At 42.7% G+C, this 7,766-nt stretch overlaps 1 non-coding gene across 1 annotated transcript; it reads right to left on the reverse strand.

Annotated features, from left to right (window-relative positions):
• Positions 1-970: 970 nt before the first annotated feature.
• Trnad-auc lies at positions 971-1,042 on the reverse strand. The gene has a single exon. It is a non-coding gene; the product is annotated as a tRNA-Asp (tRNA).
• Between the last annotated feature and the right edge of the window lie 6,724 nt (positions 1,043-7,766).

Genomic DNA, 7,766 nt, shown 5'->3' on the forward strand with positions numbered 1-7,766 from the left:
ATACACATTGTGTGCCAACATTATGAATTGCCTTGAAGAAAACGATGTATTGTCACATAGTCAACACAGGTTTAGAAAACAACGTTCTTGTGAAACCCAACTAGCTCTTTACTCACCCGAAGTGTTGAGTACTATTGACAAGGGATTTCAGATCGATTCCGTATTTATATATTTCCAGAAGGGTTTCGACACTGTACCACGTAAGCGGCTAGTAATTAAATGGCGTGCTTGTGGAATATCGTCTGAGTTATGTGACGAGATTCGTGATTTCCTGTCAGGGAGGTCACAGTTCGTAGCAACTGACGGAAAGTCGTCGAGTAAAACACACGTGATTTCTGGTGTTCTCCAAGGTAGTGTTATAGGCCCTCTGTAGTTCTTTGTCTATATAAACGATATGGGAGACAATCTGAGCAGCCGTCTTAGGTTGTTTGCAGAACACGCTGTCTTTTATCGACTAATAATGTCATCAGAATATTTAAAAAAATGCAAAACGATTTAGAAAAGATATCTGAATGGTGCGAAAAAAACGAAAAGTGTGAGGTCATCCCCGTGAGTGCTAAAAGGAATTCGTTGAACTTCGGTTACACGATAAATTGGTCTAACCTAAATGCCGTAAATTGAACGAAATACCTAGGAATTACAATTACGAATAACTGAATTTGGAAAGAACACATGTTGTGGAGAAGACGAACCAAAGACTGCGTTTTATTGGCAGAACACTTAGATAATGCAACAGATCTACTAAAGTGACTGCCTACACTGCGGTTGTCCGTCCTCTTTTGAAGTACTGCTGTGCGGTGTGGGATCCTTACTAGATAGGATGAATGAAATGAGCGTACGGCATTGTTGGCCGAGAGGCTCCATGGGGGGAACTTCGGCCGCCGTATTGCAAGTCCTTTTTAGTTGACGCCACGTCGGCGACTTGCGGGTCAATGATGATGAAAATGATGATGAAAGACACACGACACCCAGTCCCCTGCCGGGAATCGAACCCGGGCCCCCTGCGTGATAAGCAGAAACGCTACCGCTACGCTACGGAGGCGGACACCAGATAGGATTAACGGAGTATATCGAGAAAGTTGAACGAAGAGGTACTCATTTTGTATTATCGAGAAATAGGGGAGAGAGTGTGGCTGACATGATACAGGATTTGGAGTGGACGTCATTAAAACTAAGGCGTTTTATCGTGCGGCGGGATCTTCTCAAGAAATTTATATCACTAGATTTCGACTCCGAATGGAAAAATATTTTGTAGACGCCGACGAACATAGGAAGAAACGATCGTCGTAATAAAATAAGGGAAATCAGAGCTCGCACGGAAAGATACAGGTGTTCGTTTCCTCCGCTCGCTGTTTGAGATTCGAATAATAGCGAATCATTGTGAAAGTGATTCGATGAACCCTCTACCAGGCACTTAAGTGTGATTTCCAGAGTATCCATGTAGATGTAGAGTCTATGTACTATTTCGTGACAGTGAAAGCAAAAAAAAAAAAAAAAAAGGTTCAAATGGCTCTGAGCACTTTGGGACTTAACTGCTGAGGTCATCAGTCCCCTAGAACGTAGAACTACTTAAACCTAACTAACCTAAGGACATCACACACATCCATGCCCGAGGCAGGATTCGAACCTGCGACCGCAGCGGTCGCGCGGATCCAAACTGTAGCGCCTAGAACCGCTCGGCCACTTCGGCCGGCTTCAGTGAAAGCGCGCATGGTTTATGATATTGAGTTGCTACAGCACCTGGTATTGCTGGAGAGTTTTGGTGGGGATACAACAAGGCGGTAAACCCGAGTACGATATTTTAAAGTACTACAATAAGCCTCGTAAACGTGAGTCTCATTTAGTGCATAGTTCCACTCGAATCCAGCAAACTTCACAGCTATCTCATGTCCACTCTAAGTTGGTTGCAGAACGTTAGACGCTCTTAAGAGCTACAGACATACTAGAACAGTCGCAAGTCCGTCGCGTTTAGACTCTGAGCGTGACGTGTCTCTTGTAGCTCCCAAGGTGCTTGAAAACTTACAACGATGGCCTCATTTAATGGCTGCGCGACAAACAGAGTCGTACATTTACATGTGGGACGTGGAAGGCGTTTGGTGAGGCTGCGTTTGACTATGATCTATTAACTGACTGTGGTAATTATAAATTAGTCATCACAGGGAGATGGATCAAAAGTGTAGGCACCATAACGCATTAAAATGGAAGGGAGAAACGGTTGATATGTATTGCTCTGATGGGAAAATCTCACATCCATTACTAGGTGAGCCAGAGAACCCCGTAAGAACTTTACTTGTGCACAAACGTAATGAATCTAAGCATTATTAGAAATAATTAGAAAATATAAAGCATGCTTTCAGATTCGACGGCCAGAAAAATAGTAGAAATACATTCATTATGTAACGACATGCCGGCACTGCATACTTTTTTTGTATGAAAACGTCTCTACACCCCTGTATACACAGACATATGGTAAAATTACTGGCTTACTTACCCACAATCACTCATCATAACAAAACTACTGACACGATAGCGAAGCAGCGGGTAACAGCTAGTAAATTAATAAAGTAGAATAATGACAGACACCGCATTTGTTAGTACGGGCGATGTGCTGATGTGATAGAGCTGGCTGATAAATCACAACTATTCAATTTGTAAAGGCAAGCACAACCGCACACCTTGAAATTGGAAACAGAAATGATAATCGATAAATACACCATTAGCAACTGGAGTACCAACACACTGAATGACAGCTTTTCTGTGTAACCAGTTGTATCTTTGTAACCAACAAAACTGAACATGCACAGAATGTTAAATTCGAATTAGTTTGTCCTAAGATATTAGCTATTCCTGTCGAAACACACTGTAGATTCCGCATGACGCCTTAAGGTTTGTGGCACAGGATACTTTGAGTACCACAGTCACTTCCCCGTATATTGTTCTAATCGCGAATGATACATGGGAGAAAGATTATTGGTAAGCCTTCGTATGAGTTTGAATGTCTCTAATTTTACCTTGATGATCTTTTTCACGATATGTTCGTAGGGGGCAAGCAATATATCAGTACTGATGGACTGTTCTACGAACGTACGCGCTCGAACTGCTAACTGTAAACTACACTGTGCAAAAGAATTGAAGGACTACTATTTCAAAACCCCGTAATCCCTACCAGTTAAGACTAATACGTTTGAAATTTGGCTCAAAAGCGCGTACAACCTTCCTCTTTAGTGGTGCTAAAAAAAAAGGCCGTAACTCAGAAGTTAATGGGACGTGTAAGGGGGGTTAATGATGTCACATTGGCAACAAATTTCACCGTAATTCTACCCAGTCACACAATGGAAAAGTCGTCACGACCCCTCTTACCCACATTTTACCCCTTTTACCGTCTTTTCACGCCTCTGCGATGGAGGTTGGAAGTGCGCTGGCGCTGGCGCTGAAATCACGCTGTTTGCTTGTGGGTTGCTGAGGAAAACATTTCAGACACATCGCCGCTCGCAGTCAGAACGAAAAGCCATAAAGGGTGTCAATGAAATCACCACTTTCCCTGGGACGTTGATTCTCACACATTTCGATGTCGAAAGCGACAGCTCGCAGTGCGGTGAGCAACACAAAGACGTTTTTCACAACGCCTGAGACTGATGACGTCTTTGGGGTTTCAACTGTAAGTAGGCTGTTTAGATATAAGTAGGCCGTTTATGTTTTTATGTTGGTATTGCCACGTAGCGCTCTGTATGAAAATCACTGACTGTGCTGTGTGCAGTCTGTGGCTGGTTGACATTGTTGGAATATTCGCCATTGTAGTGTTGGGCACTTGGATGTGAACAGCGCGTAGCGTTGCGCAGTTGGAGGTGAGCCGCCAGCAGTGGTGGATTTGGGGAGAGAAATGGCAGAATTTTGAGAGCGGATGATCTGGACGTGTGTCCATTAGAAAGAGTAAATTTGTAATATTGGATATCATGAACTGATATATAATGATAACTTGCCGGCCGGTGTGGCCGCGCGGTTCTACGCGCTTCAGTCTGGAACCGCGTGACCGCTACGGTCGCAGGTTCGAATCCTGCCTCGGGCATGGTTGTGTGTGATGTCCTTAGGTTAGTTAGGTTTAAGTAGTTCTAAGTTCTAGGGGACTGATGACAACAGATGTTAAGTCCCATAGTGCTGAGAGCCATTTGAACCATTTATGATGACATTGGAACATTTTAAGGTAAATACATTGTTTGTTCTCTATCAAAACCTTTCATTTGCTGACTATGCCTATCAGTAGTTAGTGCCTTCAGTAGTTAGAGTCTCTTATTTAGCTGGCAGTATTGGCGCTCGCTGTATTGTAGTAGTTCGAGTAACGAAGATTTTTTTGAGGTAAGAGATTCATGAAAGGTATAGGTTATTATTAGTCAGGGCCATTCTTTTGTACGGATTTTTGAAAGTCAGATTGCGTTGCGCTAAAAATATTGTGTGTCAGCTTAGTGTTGATCAGAATAAGTAAAGAGAGAAAAAATGTGTGAGTACGTTCAGTTCTGCTCAGCTGTTTGAAAATCAAATAACGTAATTCATAAATTTTTCTAAGGGGATGTTTCACAACCCCTCCCTAAGGACATTGTGGGCTGCAACCCCATCGAACGTGATCACACGCATTAGAGCTCAGCGCGACCGCAGTTTTTGCATTCATGTATAGGCTGGAACCACTAGGGACCGTTGGAAATTACTTGGCGAAATTTGATCGTTATCCGAAGCAGCAGACGGTGTTTATGCTTTTTCGTCCCTCCTATTTTGCGTCCCACTGTGACGTGAGGAAGGCTGAATGTGATATCGACACATGCGTGAATAAAACGACAATGGGTGCCTCTAAGCGCCGCCCCTCCCCCCCCCCCCCCCCTCCCTCCCAGTTCAGCCAAACCCTCGCTGTCACCCGCCTACATTTATTGAGCATTTTAAAGATGCTCGTGTAGAGTCAGAACGTGTGACGAGAGTACAAGCGGCTGCAGGCAGGCTGTTCTTTCGCCGCCAGGTTGCTGCTCTTGCGCCTAATAGTAGGCCACCTGGAATCTTAGTGAGTCAAAGGGGTTGCCGGACTGCAAGCGACTAAGACTTCGTCACGAATTCTGTCTATACAAGTACATTTTTAAAATTCTCAATAAAGGTGGGCAGGTTTTGCCGAATTTCGGAGTGAGAGGACTCTTCGTCGAATAGTTCCAACTTGTACGCGAGAGCAAAAATTGCGGTCGCGCTGCGCTCCAAATGGGTGTGATCATATGCGGAGGGGACGCAGCCCCACAATGTCCTTAGAGAAGGGCAGAAACGCTCGAGGGTATAAGCAGTGTCAAAGGTTGTGAAGAACGCCTTCCTGATACTCATCGCACTGCGAACTGTCGTTTTCGACCTAAGGAAAGGGGTGGTTTCATTTACGCTCTTTATGCCACCCCATAACGCATTTTCGTCCCGATTGTAAGCGGCAGTGAGTCTGGAGTTTTTCCTCGGCCAATGATTGGAAGATTTCGTGATTTCAACGCTTGGTACGCGGTTCTGACCTCCATCGCAGAGGCGTCAAAAGAAGTCGTGAATTGAGGGTAAGAGAGGTGTAACGTAGCAAGTTATTACGAGATAACATTCGTTACAGTAAGGCACGCAGCCGTTTGGTACGGTGGCTGCAGGATGGCTAGGGTTTTTTTTTTATTTTTTTTTTTTCCTCACAGTGCAACTGACGCTGCCTGCCTTGAGAACTGCATAGTGTAACATTCAGTCGGTATGTAATCCATATTAGTTATTATTCGATTTTGTTGAAATTTGGTACACAGCCTTTTGTTATTAATGGAATGACGCTGTCAAAATTTCAGATTTTTATTTATTAAAGTTCCGGAGATAATGAAAATTACCTAAAACTCCTAAAACAGACACATATGTTCTAAAACCCAGTTAGGAACAATAACAAATTGACTTACATTATCATTTGAAGCCATTACAAAGTTATCTGTGCATAAAATCAGTTAATTAGAATTTTCTTTTCAAAAATTTAGTTACTTTATATTACGTAATACAGAAATCGATCGTAATTATTATTTGCTTATAATTTTGCTGTGTGAGTGCATGAGAATGATTGAGAGAATGTATATGGGACATACGTTAAAAATTAATATGTCATTTTATGTAAGACCTTGTACAAACGACCCGTGGGAAAGATATGGTGCAACCACGATTCAGATGACGTATGTCGGTGTGAGCTTGCTTTTGTATAAAAGCAGCCAGAATGAAAGTTAGAGGCGGAATAAGTTTATTTATCAATTTGGAAAATATTTTGCATTTCGAATATTTTGATTAAGCAATATACTAGAAATTGAAGTTTTAATGACGTTAATTACTATCAGATTAGTGACTGGATAAGGCAAGTGTTTCTAAATTAAATAGTTGAAGATTTATGAGCGTGTGAACTTTCTGGTCGTAGTAACAATTCCGCGTGGCATATTTCGTGCTCTGTACGGAATACTTTGGCGAGCACTTCTTGCCAAGAAGACCACTGAAACGACCGAACGTTTAACTCGCGAGTAGTAATGGGTCTGTGACTGTTAGATCGTGAAAATGAGTGGCGTGGAACTTGCAAATACTCTGGCTGCTTTTCGAGTGAAAATGTGTTCTACAGACAATGAATTTTGAAGGATAAAGTTTACCATATTACATACGGAATTGATAGCCATTTATTGTGTTTTCCTGATAATAAAAAGGAGATTCAATCTATATATTTTAAATGCTTTGTGCAAGTGGACTGCGTCGTCCGAACGCCCGATTTTTTAAATATGAACTTTCAGGAACTACCCGGGTTACGCGACCTCTGTGTGGCAGGTATTAGGTAGTGGTTTCATCATCGTTACTTTACACTGCCTAGCACGTATCTGTACTAAAGAGTGAAGGGACGTCGGAAGGAAGGATGTATCGAGGTTGGTGGACTTTCGGTAATTCAGAGAGAGAGAGAGAGAGAGAGAGAGAGAGAGAGAGAGAGAGAGAGAGAGAAGATGACAGACCCCGCCCCTCCGCTGGGGGTGTGATGACCTTGCATCGTGTGACACGACCAAGTTGGCATTGGGCAAAGTTCTGGTGAAATCTGGTGCCAACGTGACGTCGTTAACACCTCCAGCCCCCTTACATACCACATGAACTTCTGATCTGTGGCCTTTTATTCTCATGTTTCGACACTTTGGTGTTTGAAGCGTCGCTAAGCCAGAGAGACGTTTGCGGGCTCCACGCTTTTGCACTATTAGGGAACAAAGTTGTACGCACATTTGAGCCAGATTTCAAACTTAAGCATCGCAAAGGGTGGGAATTACGGGGTTTCTAAAGAGTGATCATTTAATTCTGTTGCGCAGTGTAGATCGCGATGAAATTTGACGTCGTTAAACCTGGACCATGCTACCCATTTGAAATGTAGTGTTCTATTCTCAGATGCATAAATCACATTTGTTGGGCAGATTACATTTATGTAGCATAATATAGCCAAGACATAGGATCAAGATATTACTGATTGAAAGAGTTTTTAAATAGATTCACATATGCAAGCAAGACATCAGTGAATGAAATAGTTTCAAATAGTTTCACAAATGTGACCAAGACCTTAGTGAATAAAAGTGTGTAGATCGCGATGCAAAATTCTTCTCTTGTAGTGTCTGCCATTAATTTTGATGGTATTTCGGTGATGTTTTCGTGGTTATAAGGGAACCTGTGACGAAACGCGTACGTTTCGAAACGCGTACATCATGACGCGATAATCAGAGTAAATAGACTTC

This window comes from Schistocerca piceifrons, chromosome 5 (genome assembly GCF_021461385.2).
Source record: "Schistocerca piceifrons isolate TAMUIC-IGC-003096 chromosome 5, iqSchPice1.1, whole genome shotgun sequence".
NCBI classification, from domain to species: Eukaryota; Metazoa; Arthropoda; class Insecta; order Orthoptera; family Acrididae; genus Schistocerca; species Schistocerca piceifrons.